General features: G+C 44.9%; 1 long non-coding RNA gene across 1 annotated transcript in view; it reads left to right on the top strand.

Annotated features, from left to right (window-relative positions):
* Positions 1 to 1,232: 1,232 nt before the first annotated feature.
* Positions 1,233 to 23,036, top strand: part of LOC142829012 (uncharacterized) — a 55,343-nt gene continuing 33,539 nt past the window's right edge. The window contains exons 1-2 of the long non-coding RNA XR_012903226.2: positions 1,233 to 1,310; positions 17,131 to 17,221. This is a non-coding gene — a long non-coding RNA (uncharacterized LOC142829012). The remainder of the gene's footprint in view (positions 1,311 to 17,130; positions 17,222 to 23,036) is intronic.

The following is a 23,036-nucleotide window of genomic DNA, read 5'->3' as shown; positions in this document are numbered from 1 at the left end:
ATCCATAGGGCCCTGGGCTGGGGCCCGTGAGTGAGGGTGGGCCCAGGCCCCCCTCTTTCCCTTCCCCGTTGAAGGAGGGAGTGCCTGGCAATTCAAGAGGGAGGAAGCGCACCACTGCCCCCCAGCTACGGGCACAGTTAAAGGTATAGGCAGACTTGCTAGCATAGCGACTCCAAGGCAAGACTAAGGGGAAGGTCGGGACATTCTGAAGGGGTCGGAGTAAAGACATTATGGTAGACAGACCAGACTGGTCACACTGCCCTAAAAAGACACCTAGTTAAGAGTGACCTTCCAAAGGGAACCAGCAATGCTATGGTACTGTATAGTCTTTTATTAGGTATCAGTCCACATAGTAAAGCTGAAGAGAGCTTAACTGATGGAATTGTCAGGAGGCGAGGAGCGAGGAAGGAAGTGTAATTGAGCTTTTAGACAGTGCATCACTGTGCAATGCATCTGCCATCAAAATCAGACAGGTTTATTGATTTGTTTCTCAAGTGGTCTGTATTTCATATTAGCTGTTTGGTGGGTGATGCACACTGAAGAAGTATGGATTTTTGGCATTATTTTGTAACAATATAGGAGGCTTCTGGAATCCATCCAGTGTAGAAGCAATAGGCATCTGAGATTGAAAGCTATAGTATCGCTGCCGTTGTCACAGACCTGTGTGCATCAGATGGAAAGGAGGTACCTCTCTACTTTAGCAAGTCCTAAGGGTTTCTTTGTCTCCAGAAGTGGAGGGAGAAATTCAAGTGAAAGAGTCTTCCTTTAAAACCCCCTGAAACGGACTAGGAAACAGCAAGGCTGTGTCCAGACTCCATGCCTCCGTCGACGGAGGCATGTAGATTAGCCAGCTCGGAAGAGGGAAATGAAGCCGCGATTAAAATAATCGCGGCTTCATTTAAATTTAAATGGCTGCCCCGATCTGCCGATCAGCTGTTTGTCGGCAGATCGGGAGAGTCTGGACGCGATGCCCCGACAAAGAAGCCTTTCTTCATCGACACAGGTAAACCTGGATTCACGAGGCTTACCTGTGTCGATGAAGAAAGGCTTCTTTGTCGGGGCATCGCGTCCAGACTCTCCCGATCTGCCGACAAACAGCTGATCGGCAGATCGGGGCAGCCATTTAAATTTAAATGAAGCCGCGATTATTTTAATCGCGGCTTCATTTCCCTCTTCCGAGCTGGCTAATCTACATGCCTCCGTCGACGGAGGCATGGAGTCTGGACACAGCCCAAGTGAACAGATCTTCTGGTAGAAGAAAGACTGTAGGTAGGAGAATCCCAGCATAGACAATTCTTCTCTCCCATCAGGTATTTATGCTGTTACCTAGTCAGACAACAGCTCTTCCTTCTACCCCCACTTCATAACGTGGAGCAAGTGTTTTAAAAGAATTTGCCGAGGCATTGTCTGAGCCACTGAAGTTGGCATTTAACAAATCTTGGAACCCTGGGAAGTCCAGAGGTCTGGGAAGGGAAGCTAATTTAGTGCCAATATTTAAGGGCAGACAAGATTGCTTGAATAAATATAGGCTTCTTAGCTGACATTAATACCAGACAAAATCATGGAAAGGCTGATACGGGATCAATGAAAAATTAAAGGATGGCAAAGTAATTAATGCTAGTCAACAGGTATCTATGCAAAACAGGTCTTATTAAACAAATTTGATATCGTTTTCCTGATGACATTACAAGTTGGGTTGATTAGGAAACCTTGGGCAAGATTCTTAACTTTTCTGTCCCTCAATTCCTTACCTGTGAAATGTAGATAATAGCACTTCCTTAGGTGTTGTAGAGATACATTTTTTAAAGGCTGTGAGATTTTCAGATATTATGGTGATGGGAACCACATAAGTCTGACAGATAGATAGATGGCTGTGTTGACAAAATAGACTTTTGTATGCCATTTCACTTGGTACCATACAAAAATGATTAAAATAGTATATACAATTAGTGTATTGCATATTAAATTAATTAAAAACTGGCTAACAGATCTCAAACAAAGAAGAGTCATCATTTCTAGTGTGATGTCACAGATGCTTGGCCCAAAGCTATCCAATATCTTTATTTTGGGGGAGGGGGAGGAATTCTAAAAATCATTGGTGGGAAAGTTTGTAGATGACAAAAATTGGCGAAATGTATCCTAGAATACTGAAGGAGCTGATTGAGGAAGTATCTGAGCCATTACCCATCATGTTTAATAAGATCATGGAAGACGGGAGAGATTCCAGAAGACTGAAAAAGGGCAAATATAGTGCTCAGCTATAAAAAGGGAAATAAGGACAACTCAGGAAACTATAGATCAGATAGCTTAACTGGTCTGTGCTAGGAAAGATAGTGGAGCAAATAATTAAGGAATCCATCTGCAAACACCTAGCACCCACTCTTTGCCTACAAGAATTTGCCTTGAAGGGAGAGATTTTTTAAAGCCCATTTTATTTAGCTTAGTCGTTAAATATTTAATAGATGACTTGACCATAGTCTACAACTTCCTACTCGGTGAAAAGATTTCTGATAGTAAATGGTTCTTTAATTAATTCAACAAAGAAATAACAAGATTCAATGTCAGGAAGATTAAACTAGACCAATTCAGGCTAGAAACAAGGCACAAATTATTACAATTGACTGGAATTAACTATTGAAAGAGCTTATGGAGGGATGGGGTCCATCACTTGAACTCTTTAAATCAAGACTGGGTGTCTTTTAAAAAGACAGGCTGTATCACAGCCAGAAATGGTAGGTTAGATGCAGGCCTAATTGGATGACATATCAGCATCTCTGTTATGCAATGGGTCAGGCTACAGGATCCTTATGGTCTCTTTTGGCCTTATAGTCTATGAATCTCCAGTGTGATACCTCTTCAGATCACCAGCCAGTGATACGGCAAGATCTCGTGGAGTCTGAGGGAGTTCCTCCAAGCTCAGGATGGGGGGGGGGATGATGAACCCTTTAATCACCTGGTCAGCAAGTCTCCATTGTTCCCTGATGTTCACTCACAGGCCACTGCAAGTGCCTTTGCTGCTCTGATTTAGAGACTCCGGTACCTCTGGCTTGCTACTCTGCGCTCAGGCTAGAGCAGTGGTTCCCAACCTTTTTGAGCATACAAACCCCTTTTCAATCTATTAAAATTGCATGGTTCCCCCCCCCCCCCCCCCCCCCCGTAGGGGAGAAAAAAAGAAAAGTAAGGATGGGCCCTTATTTTAAACTTTCCATGGACTCCCTGCAGTACTGTTGCAGATCACCAGGGGTCCGTGGACCATAGATTGGGAGCTACTGGGCTAGAGAATTCTTGGAGGTTACTGAATGCCTTGCTTGCTGGACCAATGTCACGGCATGGGCCTTTGTAAGCTCACTGCCTCAGCATCTCTACCTCGTAGGCCAGATGTGACACCTCAGCTCACTGTGGGATTAGTGGCTCAGCAGCTCTATTATGCTGGGCTGATGTCAAGGCCCGAACCACTCTGAGAATGACTAGCTTGTGTCACCAGCTCAGGCCTTTACTGAGCTGTTGCAATGTGAGGGCCTGTAGGCATAGCTCTGCTATCTGCGGGTTTGCCTTTCTGGTTTGCTGGGATAATGTCAAAGTAGAGGCCGCTTTGCAGTCATTGGCTCAGCACTTAACTTGCTGGGTTTGTGTGAAAGCGTCTGGCTCAGCTCATCCGCCCTGCTGGGAGGCTGACAAAACACCAGTACCTGCGTTGTTCCTGGCTCAGCTGCGCTAACAGTTAAGCAGCAGGGGGTGCTCTCACCCCACCAGAGATAGTAGATAACTAGAGGATTCAGATGGGCTGTTTCTCTAAGGCTACTTCTACTCTACCAGTTTTCTCTGCAAAAGATATGAAAATGAGAGACGCATTTACATGAGGCACAATCTAATTTGCATACTTTCTGCAGATCCATTTTTGCGCTGGGGTTTTTGCGCAAAAACAAGCAGTGTAGATGTTTCTTTTTGCGCAAAAAACCCTTTTCCCTCAAGATCCTTATGCCTCAAAAAAGGAGGTTTACCGATCTTGCAGAAAAGGGGTTTTTGCACAAAAAGGAAATGTCCACACTGCTTGTTTTTGCGCAATGCGCAGTCCCTCATTTGCATATTTTTTGCCGAGAAAACTCGTAGTGTACATGTAGCCTAAAAGATCTGTGCTAGGAATTATATTGGGGAAGTTCTATGGCACGGGCTATACAGGATGATCACAGTGGTCCCTTCTGGTTGTGGGATCTATATGAAACCCACCAACGAGGGTTTTGTACCAGCCAGGGAAAAGAGGGTGACCCATCCCCGGTTACTTCATCCCGTAGCAGCTCTCACATGCTGGACAGCTATGGAAGCGCAGGTCTCTGGGACGTTTGTGCTCAGCCTTTTCATCCTTGGCAGGGTTCTTGAGTGGAGTGAGACAAATACTTGTCCCTGTGGTTCCTTGCTCACTCATGCCAGATGAAGTGTCACTCATGATGAGCAGGGATGCAGGGAGTGAGCTCCATCAGCTTCTTCCTCCCGCTACTAGAGGTTATTCCTGGAGAGTCTGAGAGAGGGCAAGAGAGGGAAAGAAATGCCACAGTGGTAAATAAGGGGCGGATTCTCTTGTGGCTACTGCACAGGAGTAAGAGTCAGGATTTCTAGGTTCTAGTTCCAGCTTTGCCACTGTGGGGGTTTGGGGAAATCAGGTCACTGTTCCATGCCTCAGTTTCCCTCTCTGTAATGCTGACCTACCTTGAAGTGATGTGAAAGGATCTTAAGGTCCCCTGATTTAAAAAAGTGTTGGCATTTATTTACTGTCATTTGATCGGCGGAATCAGGTTGAAACAGAAAAAGCTGCTTTGCTTACAACCTGCGAAAAATGTTACTAGAGCAGTTGCTTTGAAATTGGCAGCAATGTGTGCATGTCTTTAGATCAAGGAACTGCATCACCCCTCCTTGCATGGTGCTTCTAAACACACACAGGGATCTCCTCCCAGCTAGCATGATAAGCATCTCCATCTAGGTTAGTCACTGCTTAGGTCCAGCCTGGGCTAGATCCAACATCTAAACACTTCAGGATCATTTGGATCTGGACTCAGATCTGAATTTTGCCACCTGGGACCATATCAATGAGGGGCAAAGGCCCAGATCCTCAAAGGTATTTCGATGCCACGGCACTTAGGTTTCTAAATGTAATAGAGTGACTGACCTAAGAGCTTAAAATGGCTACTCTGGAAAAATTAGAAATGAAAATAAAGTAGGCATTACAGGATATACAGGAAGTCCTCAACTTACAAATGGGGTGTGTTCCAAAAGTTCATGTGTAAATTAGTTCTTTGGAACTCAGAACACATTTTCCCATAGAAACAATGGTATAAATGGTAGTTAGATTCTCAGACGAGCCCACAAAAGCCTATTTAACCTGTAATGTAGCTGAAATTCCATATATTTGCAATAAAAAACAGTAGAGCTATTTTTTTAATTTAACCTCAAAGTTGGTACTTACGGAAAGGTAGGTTTAATTAGAGAAGGATGAGCAGGTAGCTGGAGATTCTGAAGGGGATTTCTAGGCATCCCCCCCAACTGCCACCCCTCCTCCCGAGGGCTCTGCACCAGCTCCCACTCACTAGAAGGTGGCAAGAAGCACAGGTGTGGGCTGGAGGATCCCAGAGAAGCAGGAGGCAGCTGTGAATCCAGCCAGCAGCTGGAGAGAGGTGTTGGTTTCCCCTATAAAGCTTTGCTCCTCTCCAGCTGCTGGCTGCACAACCACTTCCTGCTCCTCCGGAGTCCTCTGACCAGGACTTGTTCTTCTCACCACCACCTGTGCCTCTCACCTTCTCCCTGAGGCCAGGGCCTTCCTTACCCATATGCAGGACATCTGAAAATTTGGAGCACCACTGGGTCTTCATGTCAACCCACCTGCCTCTTTCTATCCCTGTTCTGTCACTTTGCTTCCTCTAGAGAGGATCTAGTTAACTTAAAAATGAAAAAGCCTGCCAGACCTAGCAGAACACTAAACCTGTGAAAGAGCTGTTCAGGTAGAAATGAAGCCATTTAACCGGCATTTGCCAGCCCCAGTCATATACTGTCAGTTTGTGAATTTACTGTGTTAGTCTACAGGACCTTAGTTTAAATTTTGTTTAAAAATATTTCATTAGTGTGTTGCTGAAGATTATAAAATCGCATCTCTAAAAACTTGTCATCCCCCTGCGTGGGCTGTCATTGGGCAGAGAGGCACCAGTTTAATAGTACTCTGAAGGGCCTCATAAATCCAAAGGATGTCCTTGCTTGAGGGCTGCAAGTGAGCTTTTGTTTGTATGTGCGGCTGTTCATCAGTCAGATGTTTGTAACGCGGGGATTGCCTGTACTGAGAGAGAACACCATTTTAAAAGCACTTCAAAGATCAGTCAGGAGAAATCTGGCAAATGTGGCCTTGTCCCTGAAACCCTAAAAGTTTAAAAACTGGCAGCTGGAGTGAAATTTTGGTCCCATCAAAGTCAACTGAAAAATTCGTATTGACTTCAATAGGGCCAGCATTTCACTCCGGGAGTGTATGGGTGCTTCTACACTGCATCCATAACTTGAAATAAGCTACACAATTTGAGCTACACAAATTGTGTAGAAGCGGCAAGGAGTCCTGTGGCACCTTATAGACTAACCGAAGTGTTGGAGCATAAGCTTTCGTGGCCAAAGACCCACTTCGTCAGATGCAAATTGTGTAGCTTATTCTGAGTCAATTTCAAAACAGCTTATTTCGTAATAATTCAAAATAACCCACTATTCCAAAACATCCCTTACTCCTCATGGAACGAGGTTTACAGGGATGTCAGAATAGTGAGCACATTATATTTGAAATAACGGGCGCGCGGTTAAGACACGGGGCAGCTATTTTGGGATACCTGCAGTACCTCAAAATAACTCTGCAGTGTAGATGTAGTCTAAATGTGGCACAAATCAGGATCTTAAATTTCCAAAACCACAGGAGCAATGAAGACAAATTGCCACATGATGGAGCTGCTAGGACAGTTTTTACTCAGCAAAACTTCAGGACTGCCCAAGCCAGTACTGCTTTGAAGTCGTTTGTTTTGAAGCCCAGGCTGATGGGAATCTACCACAAAGTTTGGTATTTCAATTCTTTGTTGACCTGGCACTTTCTCCTTTGCTGTGCCAGTGAAGGGAGGTTGAAGAGAGCCTTTAAAAAAACGGTATGTGATTTTGAAGCAAGATTAAAAAAAGCTTTCCCCCATTATCTGCTTTAATAATAAAAGCTAAGGGCCTGATGCAAAGCCCACTGAAGCCAGTTGGCTTTAACTCAGGCTGTAGTTGCTTTGGCCTTGACAATTCTTTTATCTGAGGAACTGCTGTTGCCTCACAACACGAGTTAACTTCCCACAACCCTGCGAGGCAGGTAAATGTTAATATCCCTGTTTACAAATGGGGAACCGGAGCCATGGACCAGGTAAGGGATATAGCCAAAATCTCAGTGAGTCAGTAGCTGAGCCAAGAATAGAAACCCAACAGTCTGGACTACCCGTCCCCTGCTCCAGGCGCGCTAATGGGAGGAGGCAAAGGGAGCAATTGCCCCAGGGCCTGGAGCTCCCAGACACTGCTGCTCCTACTGTGGCAGTCATGATGGCCAAAGCCCCATGCCCTTTAAATCACCCCCGGACACCACGTTGTGCACTCTGGGTAGCTCTGAGGGCTGGGGGGGGGAGGGGGCGCTGTGTTCTGCATGGCATGCAGGACTGGCTGCCCATAACTCCGCCCCTTCTGCCCAAAGCCCCGCTCTTTCAGGGAGCACAGAGCCAGTCCTCCCACACTCACCTGGCTCAGGGGCCATGTAGGCTGTCAGTCCCCCTGCCCTCCTCTAACCACTAAATACTCCACATTATAGACAAATGCATCTGGGATAAAGATGCACCCCCTCAAAAAATGTCATTAGACATTGCAGAGACCACAGCCAGACAAAGAAATGTACCTGATGAAAAAATGACAAATCAGCCAGGGGAAAGCCAAGCTGGGGGTAAGAGAAGTGGCACAGGTAGCAAGAAGATGCATCCCACAAATATCAAAATACTAGAAGACTTACCCGGCGTTGCTCAGGTCCAGCCCAGGGGAAGTGGGGGATGGGGCGGGGGGCTGTGCAGGCCCCCTGCTGGTGCTCCCCAGGCCGGGCCTGGGGCTGGAGGGGGCATCAGCCCAAGATCATAAGGTGGGTTCAGGGCCAAGGGAGGGGGACATGCAGGCCTCCCACTGACATTCTCTGGGCCTGGCCCAGGGAGGACAAGGGTAGGCCGAGCAGGTGCTGGAGGTCAGGGGGCAGGGGTTGTGCTGCCTGGTCCTGGCATTGCTCCTGGGGTGTGGTGTGTGGCAGTGGATCCAGCACTGGGGTGAAGGGACAGGGGTGGTAGGAGTTTGGGGCAGGGAGGGCACTTACCTGGGCCAGTGGCAGGCAAGATAGTGAGCCCATACCCAGCTGGCCACTCCTTTGGTGGTGCAGCTGCCTTCACTGGTCATTCTGCAGTATGGCTGGCCCCCAAGGTCACTGCCCTCCAGTGATGACTGTGAGTATAGCATCCCTCCGCTAAGCCCCTCCCCCCCTTCTATGTCATGGAAAACAATCAATTTCTAGGCACATCCCATTTTCCTGGCACAACCAAACCGTGACCTTGCTTTACGTTAGGGTAAGAGGAAGTTGCACGTCAAATTCGGAGGTCCTAGCTCTTACCGTTTAGGAGGATCTCTTGAACAAATGGATTCACAGGCAGACAGACAGACTTACAGACAGACGGATGCACACATCTCTAAAATATAGAGAGAGATAAAAGAGCTAAGCCCAGCCTGCTGTTTTCTTTATGACATCTGTCTTCACCATGCTCCTCTTTCTGTCCCAGTCCTCTCCCAGTTGTTTTTTTAAGCCCTTAGAAGAAGGGATAGTAGGTTGCTGTCCAGAAGCTGAAACAGACATAAGATTCAGGAAATGCACTGTAAAAAACAAGGGGAACTCAACACTATGGCACCATGAAGCTCATCATGGGTAGGTAAGGGCAGGTTGCCTTTTACACTCCCTGGCACTTTACTTTGAGATCCAGGGAAAGACAGTGCCTTAGAAGAGCTATGGTAATTATAATTAAAGCACATCATAAACCAGCCGGTACTATAAGAAACTGTCACTCTGTGCAGCTGACTTTTCCAGCTACCTCTCACTTTCTCACCTCCCATTCCTAAGTGACCAAATGAGGAAGCTCATCTAGCATTAGCTCTGACTCTACTTAGAAGCTGTCAATATCCTGACCCATTCCCATTCAGGCTTCAGGCTGCTACCTCACAGAGATGGTGATGGAGATATTATTGGATAATTTCTCATTGGCCACAGATGAATGCCTGCTCCCAAGAGTTTATAGCCCCTGTGATAACAATAATTTCCAAAGTAATGTTGTCTCTGAGTTATTTAATGTATTTCTTCCCCCCCTTTGGCACTGTTCAGTAATGCCAAAACTGTTGTTAGTTTTGTATTTATTACCCCTTTCTCCTTATTCTTTCTATCTGACATTGCTCTGTCAGACCTCTCCTTCCCTGGGATGTCCTATATTGCTGACATTTTTAAAAGCACAGGGGGAGCAAAATCGAATGTGTTAAACATGGAGAGATATGAACTTAGGTGACTTTCTAGGGGAAATCAGCCCTGAAACACCAAAAGCATGACCTCGGGCTAGGGTCTGTTAGCTGAATAGTATCCACAATGAGACTTTTTGTCAATTAAGGTGTTATTGAACCTAAGAGTGTCAGAATCTGGCCCTTAATTGTGAGCTCTCTGAAAAGCAGTGGGCTCTGAGAATGGTTACCCATCAGAATGTGGCTCAAGGAGATCTCAGATATTTATTATTTACTTCTATTTATGTTATGGATTATAAAACTGAGCACATGATAAAATCTAAGCCCACGTGCTAAATTACAACAACAAAAAATAATCCCTGCCTGTTGTTGGCCAACGCCAATTTCCAGAAACACCACCAAGACACTTAGTCCATCCAACCCTCACCCTCCTCAGGCAAAAGTACGGTGAGTTGATGTAGAGTATCCACAATTCCCTGGCTTAGAAATGGTTGTAAGTGAACACAGTGGTTGCTGTGAGTGCTCACTGTGAATAGAAGTGTCCTAGAAGATCTCAACTCCCAGGATGGACTGTGGGGTAACAGACAGTCTCCAAATCATGACTATGCCCATCTCATCAACAGGGCCAGTGTTTTCCTTGTGTATGTATTGACTATTTCATCATGGACTCTTTGCTCTTTAGCTGTGTCACCTGAAGGTGTGGAGCACACAACACTGTGGTCCACGGAAAAAGAGACTGAGCATAACCCCAGAATCCAGAGTGTGCTCAGGTGTATTTAATTTATTTAAGACTTTTTTTGTGGGAAGCAGCCTACTAACTTGCGGAATGCTGTTGTCAGCAGGGAAACTGAGGCATAAATGCTTTTAGTTTCTAGAAAGGTACTTCACAGAGCCATACCTGCTAAGGAATTACCATAATTGATCATTGGACATGTGTTATGGTTCACTTACACCTCATCCCTTCATTATCGAAAATGCTGCTGTTTCCATCTAATAATGGACCAATACCATTGTTCCTGATATAATTTTAAAAATCCCACCCAGTGTACTTACTTCAGATGGCCTTGTGTCCCTTTGCTTCCCTTGTGAGTGTTCAACAAATCCTAATGTCTGATTTATATTCATTACAATCACCTTCCCCTTTTTTCCATTGGTTATTTATTTTGCTTTTTATAGCTGCCTTCACTTCTCCTCTAAATCAGGTTGTTGTTTTTAACTAGTGCAGCCTTCATCCTCACTTGTGTGATAAAAGCTTTTGGGGCATCTAATAAGCAGTTCTTCAGTTATTCCCAATTCTCATTCACATTTTCTGATTAAAATCTTCCTCCCAGCTGATCTGGCTTATAATTATTTTCAGCTTTGTGAAATTGGACTTACTACCAGTATATATTTTACTGATCTGATCTTTATTCAGCTTATACATTATAAATGTGATCAAGCCATGATCACCTGAACCAAAGCTATCATTAATTTGAGTTCTGTGGTCAGTTCCTCTTTATCTGTTAGAACAAGGCCTAATAAACATGCCACATCATCCTCTTCACAGCAAAAACTGTGACACCACAAACACACGAAGAGATACAATCCCTTGGGAGGAATACACAGCAGCGGTAGATACATTCCTAAGCAACAAAGTTTCTGTTTTCATGCACAAAGACACAGTAATAATACACACCAAAGGAACATCTCTCTCCAAAAGGATAGAGTTAGAGATGAGTCTGAGTCACAAAGTGTGGATCTAAATTACCCCAAGTTTGGAGAGCTTTAGGACCAGGATATTCAAATTATTATTATTATTATTACTACTATTGTTTGCAATACAGTAGGGCTGAGGGGCCCCAAGCATGCACAAACATATATTATTGGAAAATCATTCTTAAATTGAGGCATGAGATTTTTAACCACAATGGTGCAAACATACATAGAGCATTGTGCACTTTGAGGGCTGATTTCTGTATCTCTAGGAATCAGTTTCTCGCCCAAAGAGCCAGACATCTGTGTAAACAGTACAAGGAAATGAAAGCATGCTACCTAGCTCTTCTTGTACCCCAGGACCGCTTCACTCATTGTGTCTACATCAGAGCAATGGAAAAATCTGGATTTGAATCAGTTTATCCAAACATGCCAAAAAGTTTAGTTAATTTTTTCCCACAGAACTGGCTGTGGGTTCACTCAGAAAACGGTAGAAAGGGATGATGTGTACAGGTTTCTCTGCACCATCAGGAAAGACATGTTTGTGGCAGAGATTTATTAGGAACGTACATTGTCAGGGTCTTTAACTTCCCCTCCCCCACATACTCTGTGACCCCTAAATTAGCTCTGAAAGGGAAGATGTTCTTTTCAACATTCGAAGTCTCTCAAAGCGGCTGCCTCACTTCCCTCCCTTCTCCCCCCTCTTCCCCTCCAGTTGGCTTTGAGGAGCCGGTCAGAGGCAGTGACAGCGTGACAGTCAGCAGATGGTGTCCCAGCAGGGGGCAAGTGTTAAACAGAAGGGGGAGGAGGATGTTTGAGTCCCTTTCTCCCCCACCGAGCAGTCTTGCCTTGGAATCTGCACAGTCATTCTGAGACCAGGAGCTAACCGCCACCTCCTCAAAAGTTGCTGGCCCAATCAACCAGGATGGTACAGGTGTTTCTATATTATCTCTCTTCTTCTCAGGGGTAATAGTGAAGACTTAAGTGCAATGGATCCACCAAAAGCCCAGGGGCAGCATGGGAGGTAAAACCGGTGGCTTACCTTCTGGATGCTTTGATTTGCCATTCTCAGGTTTCCACCCCAAAAGGACTGTTTCCTCTGGATCTCACAGACACGTCTTCCCTCCCTCTCTGCAGACTCAGTTTTCCCTTCATGTCCCTCATGCTTGCTACAGCATCAGGCCTCTTTAACCAGAGGGGCCAGATCCTCAGTCTAAAACTCCTTAGTCTGCCCCAAAGTTCTCTTGGCCCAGGGCTTCTAGAGTACAGCTACACTCAGGCATGGGCTGAGGGACTGTGCGTACACATTTGGAGTTGGATTGGAATCTGAGCTCTGGGCTCCTGCAAGTGGGGTGGGTCCCAGACCCTAAGCTCCAGCCAAAACCTGGTCATCTACACCAGTGTTTCCCAAATGGTGTTCTGAGGAAACCCCAGGGTTCTGCAAAGTGAAAATAAGGGTTCCGTGATAAAATTCCATTACAATAAGATTTTATGATTTAAAAAAAATTAATATTTAAGAATGTATGAATTTTATTGAGAACAATGTTCATTTGTGTTTGCCATGATAAGTGTCCCTGTGTAATGCCAGCTTAGCCAGACAGTGGGGATGATGATGTCACTACTGAGCTCTGTGCGCGCAGTGGTGCAATTGCCTGTTATATACCATATATAAGACTGTTATTAGGGGTTCCACAAAATTCTTTTCCAAAAAAGGGTTCCGTGGCCAAATAAAATTGGCAAACACTGATCTACACAATAGTTGTTACTCCCACTCTCGTTGTGAGCCTGAAGCAGGAGACCCAGGTCAGATATGACCTTGTCATGGTCTTTTATTCCAGTGTAGATTAGGGGGGATGATAGACTTGGGGTGCATCTAGACTACAGGGATTCTTCAGAAAAATGGCCATTTGTCCGAAAAAACTTCACTTACATCCACACTGCTATTGTGTTCTTTTGAAAGAAAATTCAAAGAAAGCAGGGGGTTTTCTGACATCGGTAAACCTCATTCTACTAGGAATAACGCCTTTTCCAAAAGAGCTCTTTCAGAAAAAGGCATGTGTGGATGCAGAAGAGGGAGTTTTTTCGAAAGAGGAGGCCTCCAGGAAAAAACACAGGTGCCCTGGTGGCCATAGTGATCACAGCTTACATGCGAGATAGCATCCATTCAGTGTGGACGCTATCTGTCGAAAAAGAAGATCGCTTTTTCAGTGTGCTTTGGCTGTGTGGACACTTTCTTTCAGAAGAAGTTTTTTCAGAAGATCTCTTCTGAAAACGCTTCTTTCGAAAGAAGCCTGCGGTCTAGACATACCCCTGCTGGGCACATAGGTAAGGTGGGGAGGGCTGACTCCATGCTCTCAGAAGGGGCGGGTCCTCAGGCAGAAGGGCAGAGCCAACCATAGTGTGGCGTGCGGTGCTCTGGCAGCGATGTAAAGGGTCCAGTTGCTGCCACTCCTGTGATAGTGGCAGCTGGGAGCCCTGGTTCCTTTTGAATTGCCAGGACCTGTAGCAACTGCCCCCTTTACCTCCTCCTTTTGGTGGGCCTGGTGTAGGCAGACCCCTACTACAAAGGCTAATGCTTTCAGCTGTGCACTGAAGGTATCTTCACCTAAGTCAGCTACTGAAGTGTCCATCTTGTGCCTGCCCCATTTATGTACTAACAATGTGGTCACATACCTGAGAAAAACACTTGGGGAAAAGGGTCATTTCCACCACCACCTGTCACTTCATCAACAATCTCCTTCTCCCACCCACTGGTGGGGCTTCCACACCTCTTGACACCGCATTGCCCTGCTTTACTCCCTCACTGACAGAGGTCCTGCATCTTGACCAAGCTCCTTCTTGCCTAGCAGACTGGGCACTGCTTCCGCCAGTGCCACTGTATCACGTGACCAGATCCACTCCTGGTGGAGGGTTTCCACTCAGCACCTCTCCCAGCTCCCTACTAAACATGCCAGCCTAATGACCCCCCATTAGCGCCAGACACTCCACCTCCAGCCTTCAAAGAGTGGATGCTGTAAAGTAATCGCCAACTCATTGTGCCTTGGAACAGCAAACAACAGCACATTAAACCTATCGTTTAGGGGTGGGCTCCTTTCTTCCCTCTTTTCTACCCTCGCCTCCTGGTTAACTGGAAGAGAAAGCTGCAGCTACCTATTCCACTGTCCGTTCCCAGGCTTGCAGTCCTTTGCCCATATCTCACTATTCCAAACTGCCTTGCCCTGGGGACGGCATTGCCAGCGGTGAGGTCCATGTGGTACGTAGATATTCTCTTATTGTTCCCTCCTTTGTCCAAACAGAGTGGTAAGCCAGTGTCCCATCATTTGGAAGATCTCCCTTCCACTAACACAGGGTATGTCTACACTACCACCCTAGTTCGAACTAGGGTGGTACTGTAGACATACCCACAGAGACACATAGCGGTGTCTATGCCATCAAAAAATATCCATCCAAACCCAAGGGACATGTTTTCATTGATGCAGGCAAAAGCATGGGAGAAACTGTTAAACAAACCCATTTCAATGTATCATAAACAAACCTCTTTCTTTTTCTGTGGTTGAGATGTTCAAAGCTGTCTAGAAGTGTTGGATGCCAAATCCAGTGAGTTGCTTTGAAAATCTATTTAACTGTCTGGCACTCATTCCTATAATATCTAAGCACTTTACACTCGTTGGTGTATTTAGTATCTTCACCACATTTCTACAAAATAGGGAAGTGCTATATATCCCCAGGCTACCAAATGGGAACTGCTGGTGAAGTTTAGCCTATGTTACTATTAACATCTTAGAAATCCCATTGGCTTTTCACTGTTAGGATGTTTGTTTTTTTTTAATGAAGATCCCCAAACTCAGTTTCAGTTTTGTTTATCATTTCAGTGCTGCAAAATCTGTGTTTCACATATTCCAGGGTGAATTTTTATTTGCTTAAAAAAACCATTCTCACTGGGATTTTTCTGAATGCCATTCTTTTCAGGCATGGTCACACTTCTGTTAACCTTTGGGTTAGTTTAGTTTGTTTTAACAAAATCTAAACCATAGACCAAATTTGGAGTTCCTTTGAAATAAGACCTCTGCCTTCAACAACTCCCCCTTTCTTCAGAGCTCTAGAGAAAGGGAAGGAGGGAAAATGCTCAGAGAGAAATTCTTCCAACTGAGGGGAATGAAAAGAAGCAAGTAGTTGAATGTAGCAGCAGCAGACGACAACAACAACAACAACAAAAACCCAGAAGAAAGGAACAAAGAGGAAAGAAAGTAAAAAGGGTTGGGGATGGGTGGGGAAGCAAGGAAGGAAAAACTACTTAAAGTTTGCCATGAATGCAACAGTGTCATGGTCTTTTATGTAGACCAAAGGGCCTGCTGGGAAGCATGCAGCTCCATTATCACATGCGGAGGAGGGGTGATAAATGGTCACTGCTCAGCATTGAGTCCGCTGATAAATGTTCCGTTCCTTGGGGAGGCGAAGCCAGGGGTCCCCACTATACCATAACCATTCGGGTCACTGACAATAGGAAGAAATTACAATGCATCTGCTTCAAGGGTGTGCAGGGAAGGGCAGGACAGGGGTTTCTTAGCCTTTTCTTACCCCTCCCTCCCACTTCAACGCCATCCTTCCCCTATCTGCTTAGATGATGAAGTTCTTGCTGGGATTTCATGCCTGCCACATCCAGCTGCTCCTGTTCTGAAAGCACACCCAGTGCTTTCCTTGCCTGCTCCCCTCAAACACACTTTCTTTCTCTCAGACATTGGACCAAAACTCATCGGAGAACAAAGAACTCAAGTGCTGGTGACAAGCTCTATTGACTTGGGGAGCCACGGCAAAAGTCAGTGAATTATGCTATTGGCTGTGAAGTTTTGCTTCGCTTGAAACAGAATAGAAAAGTGGTGGGTTCAAAAGATGGCCATTGCTTTAGTCCTTCTTGCTTCAGCAATCTGCGTAAATACCTTCAGTACCTTCCTGAGGGACAGCTGGAGAAGAGCCAGATTTAAATGACAGACCACAAGCTAAATATGAGTCAACAGTGTGACACTATTGCAAAAAGAACAAACATGATTCTGGGATGTATTAATGGGAGTGTCGTGAGCGAGACATGAGAAGTCATTCTTCCGCTCTACTCTGCACTGATTAGGGCTCAGCTGGAGAATTGTGTCCAGTTCTGGGCACCACATTTCAGAAAAGATGAGGACAAAATGGGGGAGGTCCATAGAAGTGCGACAAAAATAATTAAAGGTCTAGAAAATATGACCTATGACAGAAGACTGAAAGAATTGGGTTTGTTTAGTTTGGAGGAGAGAGGACTGAGAGGGAACATCACAGCTTTCAAGTACCTAAAAGTGTGTTACAAGGAGAAGAGAGAAAAAATGTGTTCTTCTTGACCTCTGAGGATAGGACGAAAACTAATGGGCTTAACTTGCAGCAAAGGGAGGTTTAGGTTGCACGTTAGGAAAAACTTCTTACCTGTCGTGGTGGTTAAACACTGGAATAAGTTGCCTAAGGAGGTTGTGGAATCTCCATCACTGAAGCTTTTTAAGACCAGGTTAGATAAACATATGTCAGAGATGATTTAGATGGTGCTTGGTCTTGATGTAAAAGCAGGGGACTGGACTTGAAGACCTCTCAAGGTCCCTTCCAGTTCTAATATTCTATTATATAGATTAGGAAATACTTAGTTCCTAGAGATAATTTATTCCCCAGTGGGCTCATGAGTCATGGTGATGATTCTGGGTTGGGTAAATGAGTCATACAAGTGGAACCCATTGCAAAGGTGGCCTCTAAAACACATATCCTCAAAATTGCACTTGCATGTGACTCTGAGTGCAAAATCTGCATTTGCAAATTATAACCACAGTTATAAACCACCACCCTTTCTTTTTCTAGAGTGAAGACTGGGAGGCAGAGACTACATCATCCTAGACTTAATCTGCCATGCTACACAATGGTCTCCTGTGTCCTTGAAAGAGACATCTAGGTACTACTGTAGTAAAAATAAATATTCATGTTAATAATGATAATTAACCAAAGGAATAATTGGGATACATTTGTACTGAAGTCTGAGAGAAGACGAGGTTTTCAGTCCCAGAAAGGCAGAATTCATGCCACAGAGGAAACAACACAAGGCACCAAAAGCCTGATCCAAAGTCTATATAAGTCAAAGGAAAGATTCCCATTTACTGCACTGAGCTTTGAATCTGGCCTTAGCTTTTCTGTCTGGATATCTGGATCCAAATTCTATGCAGATCATAAATGAAATGAGTTTGGCTGTCTCCACCCAGTCCCAATGTACCCACTTCACAAATTCATGCCACAAAACTAGTAGTTTTTTTGTTCGAGAGACGAGCCTGGAATGGTTGAATGGGACTATCAGGACTGAGTGACCTTGGTAGAACTGTGTGAAGACAGCTTGCCCAACAGCTGTCCTCATTCTGCTTGGATCTTGATTTTAGATTTTTACTTATACAAGCAACATATTGACCCAAATGGGCTTAGGACAGAAAAATGAGAGGCGAGAGGAAGGGTGACACAAATATTGATTATCAATATGGTAGACACAAAGGAAGAATTTCAAAACTGTCCCAGTTCTGGAGCACTGTGGGAAAATGAAATGTAGGGACGAATGACTAGACTAGAGAGATTGAAATCCATGCTCACTATGGCAACAGAGTGCCCTCTTATGGTCAGGATAGAGTACATCAAGAATCCTTCAACTGCAAGCATGTGTTCAGTGGACTATAGTAGGGGACTGCCTGACTTAAAGCATGGATCTTCTCTCAAAAGTGACTATCACTATGAATTTCAAATCAAACGCACGCACTTTATTAGTAACAAGATTATTTACTTAACCAACAGCCATAAAAATTCAGCTTAACATCTGAAGGTTAAGCTGGGTTATCTACAACTCCAGCAACACCCATAGGCCTGATTAAGCCCCCAATTGCACTTTTGCAAACCTTCACCCATCTTCAAGTGCTGCCCTCACTTATTTCCTGTACAATGAAATTGTCCTCAAATATTGCACCCAGGTACAGTCACCTATTGCCTTTCTTCTTGTTGCGGTGTGAGAAGGAATAGAACCCAAGCTGTGTGGTCTCTGCTTGGGCTAAGAAGCGTGAAATGTTATAAAGAATGATTTGTCATTAAAATGAACGGCTATGACTTTGACAAACACTGGGGCTGTGTCTAGACTGGCCAGTTTTTCCGGAAAATCAGCCGCTTTTCCGGAAAAACTTGCCAGCTGTCTACACTGGCCGCTTGAATTTCTGCAAAAGCACTGACTTCCTACTGCAAGAAATCAGTGCTTTTTGCGGAAATACTATGCTGCTCCCGTTTGGGCAAAAGTCCCTTTTGCGCAAAACTTTTGTGCAAAAGGGCCAGTGTAGACAGCTCAGATTTGTTTTCCGCAAAAAAGCCCCAATTGCAAAAATGGCGATCAAGGCTTTTTTGCAGAAAAGCACGTCTAGATTGGCCACCGACGCTTTTCCGCAAAAAGTGCTTTTGTGGAAAAGCGACCGTGCCAATCTAAACGGTCTGTTCCGAAAATGCTTTTAACGGAAAACTTTTCCATTAAAAGCATTTCCGGAAAATCATGCCAGTCTAGACGTAGCCCCTGAGCAAGATCTGTTGAGTAAAAGGTTCCATTTTCTGACAGGCACTTTTTCAGAGTGGAAATGTAGCTGAAAGAAGGAATGCCGTAAACTCCTTGGAGTTTCAGTAAGAGGCTGGGCTGAGAGAAGAGGGACGTGATTAATATACAAAGCTCATCATCAGAGGAGGGAAATAAGGAGTTAATTAAGAACAGTAAATGTATGAAGACGCTCTGTTCAAGGCAAAAACTGGTTTTCTTGGCTATTACTTATTATTATTATTTATTATTATATTTTATTTTGTCTTAAGTCACAGCGACCCTATCCTCTCAAAGTACATCTGAGATGGAAGCAAGGAAGCAGAGCAGGGAGGCATTCCTAATGAGCAGATACAGAAATTTTCAGAATCCGGGCTTCAAACTACAAGGGATTAGACTTTGTTGCCCTATTTATAGAAAGCGTCTTGATCGAACTCCGCTCCATGAGGCCTTTACGGGCAGCTGGGCTGGCTAAGGAAGAAGGAGACCTTGCTCTAGGAGGCAATAGGAGAAACCCCTTTTGCAGCCCCCTCCCCTTGTAAGCAGGAGGAGTCGAAGGTAAACTCAGTGACCTTTAGGGATCAATAGCAGGCTTGCCTTAAATGACAGGCCTTAGCAGGCCACACAAAGCACTGGGCCTTGATCTATTGTCCAGCTTCCAGGCTCCCAGTGAGCCCAAGGTTTGCTTAGCAACCAACAAATAGAGAGCAGAAGGGCCGGTCTGACTGTCAACAGCAGCACAGCATCGTCAGAACAGACACCCCCTCCGCTCTTAACAAATGTTTCTGCACTCTCCATGGGGCCAGTGATGGGAGCCTCGCATCTCTATTGCTAGCCAAAGTAGTGGAGGCAGCTTGTCCAAAGGCAGAAGCCCAAGAAAGGGTTCGTGTAGGGGTTTCAGAATGTGCCCTTGGGCTTGGATGGGTGAGGAACAAGAAGCAGAAAGAGCTTCAAGTGGAGAAGTGTCAGATTGTCAGCCTCAGACAAACTCCTTTATTAAACTGCAGGGAAGCTGGAGCACAGAAGGTGCAAATTTCCCCAATTCAATCCAGACTTGGACAGGACCAAGGGAGTTCACTTTCCAGGCTGTTAAGGTATCGCAGCAATGGGCCCACTATTAAATACATAAGAGAAGGTAAACAGCCAATAAGTCCTTTGTTCCCCCCATTTACGCAGCCAGTGAGGTTGCCAAATAATGCATTTTGCAATGGCAGTCTGTAACATGGCACATGGCCACTGGGCTGAGACCCAACCTCATGAACCCCTAGATGAGGTATAGAGAGGAATTACTGTCGGCCACAATAGACCTGATGACCTGTGTTAGGTTCTGATCCAAAGTCCACTGAAGTCAGTGAGGGTCTTTCTCTCTAGATTTGGCAATACCCAAAGATGGGAATCTGGTGGCTTGTGAGGTCTCTCAGGCACCTGTAATAGATTCATATCCTGTTTCTGCTGGCTTGTACCTACATGTAAAGTAAAGCTTAGCTTTGCTCAAAGAGATTGTTAAAGGATTTGTCATGGGTTTTCGCTTGGTTTTCTTGCTTACTACATTATAATAGCCCAGCTCATCAAGTATGTCACAGTTTCTTGGGAACTTAGGGTTTGTCTACACTACAGAGGTTTTTTTGGAAAAAACGCCATTTTTCTGAAAAAACTTCACTTACGTCCACACTGCAATCACAGTCTTTCAAAAAAAATCAAAAGTACAGAGGGGTTTTTCAGTCATCGGTAAACCTCTTTTTCATGAGGAGAAATGCCTTTTTCTGATAGAGATCTTTTGGAAAAAAGGCGTGCGTGGACGGGGAAGAGGGAGTACTTTCGCAATAAGAGGAGGAAAGAGGAAAAAGCACAGGTGCCCTGGTGTCCACTCCATCCATAGTAATCACAGCTTACATGTGAGATAGCATCCATTTAGTGTGGACACGATCTGTCAAAAAAGCAGATCACTGTTTCAATGCACTTTGGCAGGGTGGACACTTTCTTTCAGAAGAAGTTTTTTCAGAAGATCTCTTCCAGAAAAGCTGCTTCCGAAAGAAGCCTGCAGTCTAGATGGAGCCCCCAGGACAAGGGAGTACAAAGACGACTCTAAGGCTAATTCACTCCTCAGTGTGAAGTAAAGAAGGCTTGGAACTGCTCTAACTTGTGGGATAGGTATGCTGAATGGGGCTTGTTCTCTAGTCAGGTCCCCTCTCATTCCACCATTCCCCACCACTAAGTTGAGTCTTATGGGTACAAGGCAAGGATTCCTCGGCTGCCACATAAGGTAGCTTTCTGGCCCATTTGCACCATTGGAGCAGCACAAAGGGCCGGAGCTAGAGCAGTGGATCTTGCTTATTTCTTTTTTGTTTGGTGGAAGCAGTATTCAAGTCATCTGAAAGTAGACAGACAGACATATACACCACATATGTGTGCACACACGCACACACACATTCACACACACATAATGTTAAAGCCTCACACTGAGATCTTGTGTGTGAAACAAGCAAAGAAGAAATGTTAGGACCTCTGTGAATCCTTAGACAGAGAGACTAAGAACAGACTTGTTGACACATCCCTAGCTACAGCCCATTTATCAGTGATCCATTCTTGTCTTCTCTCTACAACACTAGACATTTTCCTTGGCTTCTTTCTACTTTTTGGGGGGCAGAGGGAGTTACACCAGCACTGGTGATACTAACAGGGATTTTCATTTAAAGTCAGATCTTGTCCGTTGCTCCCAGGGTCCTGTGAAGCGCACCTCTTGCACTATGTGGCTTCCCACAGCAAAAGCTTTCAAGTCATCTCAGAACAGCACAGTGCCAGCGCTGTTCCAGTAGGCTGCCTTCCACATGCACCTGAGCTCTGCCGGAAACTCCACACTGAAATCGCAAGCACTCCATTTGGATCCGTGTTCTGGAGAATTCCTTCAAGATCTGCAAATGCTCCGCTGCAGCCAAACTAACTACATGTTTAGATTGCCCCAGCTGCACTGTAGGGAAGAAAAGAACCTACCCACCACCTGTGGGCTTGACTAGAGGGAGACTTGCCCACAGTCCACCTCGGAGACCATTGACCTTTGGATTTCAAAGCTTTTAGTTGAGGTGCTGTACAAGTTGTGTAATGAGAAAGTCCAGACAAAAAAATAGAGGGGGCTCTGTTAATCATTTACACCTTCTCATGGTGTCAAGTGGCTGCCACTTGGCAAGGAGAACAACTACCTCAATCAAAGGCACGTTTCCAGAGTCTATGTGTGTCCTTTAGTTTTTAATTCTACTTTCTGTAATACAATTCACACACACAGCTTCAGGATCTGACTTCAGCTAAGGTTTAATCACAAAGGACTTGCTTTTGTCTCTCTCCATAGATCATGCTTCCTTTACAGTCCTGTTACCAGCCACTCGATCCTTTCTCCTTAGCGTCCTTAGGGTTTCCCTAGGGACTGTCTCAGTTCTTTCTCTTGATAACATTCACTCATTCTCCCCTCTCCTTCAGGGATGTCTTTATGAAACTGCAATACTGAGTCTCGGCTCCCACTGACTCCCCAAGCAAGTAGTCCCCAGGATGAGGATACATTCATCCTAAGAAAGAAGGGGCCCATGCAGTATGAAATAGAATGGCTTCAATAATCCATAGAAAACTGTCGTTGAGACTTCATCATATTGTTGTGCTTTGGGGGGGGAGTTATTACTTCACAAACCTCAACAATCCAATTCTTTCCAGCTTTGTCATTTAAGACCCAAAGAAACCAGGAGGTCGGGATTGTAACTGAGACACAGAGAAAATAGGTGCACTGAGATCTTGGGACCTCCCTCCCCGACCCTCCAGAAAGCGGAGAGATTTCAGTGATGAGCTCTCTCCCTGAATCTCGCATTAACATGTCTATGGAGCCACGAAATAGTTAAGTTCTCACTGTCCTCAGAAAGATCCCAAATATTTGCCTATAGCGTAGCATTCACAGAAAATAAGATTAAATAAGCAAAATGACAGTTTGGTACTCCAGGGCTTCATAATGTAGAAGAACTGGGGGAAAAAATGTAGATGCAAGGAAAAGTTCCCAGAGTGACTCAGAATGAAAACCTGATTTGTTTGCAGGTTATTATTTTTTTGAGTGTTACATTCCTCCTCCCCCTCATTCCTAATGTCTGTGTTTGAGAGACGGCCTCCTTCAGGGCTCAAAGGCAGCTAC

Source organism: Pelodiscus sinensis, chromosome 5 (assembly GCF_052426305.1).
Source record: "Pelodiscus sinensis isolate ZL-2025 chromosome 5, ASM5242630v1, whole genome shotgun sequence".
In the NCBI taxonomy this organism is placed as follows: domain Eukaryota; kingdom Metazoa; phylum Chordata; order Testudines; family Trionychidae; genus Pelodiscus; species Pelodiscus sinensis.
This window is presented reverse-complemented; position numbering and strand designations above follow the sequence as displayed.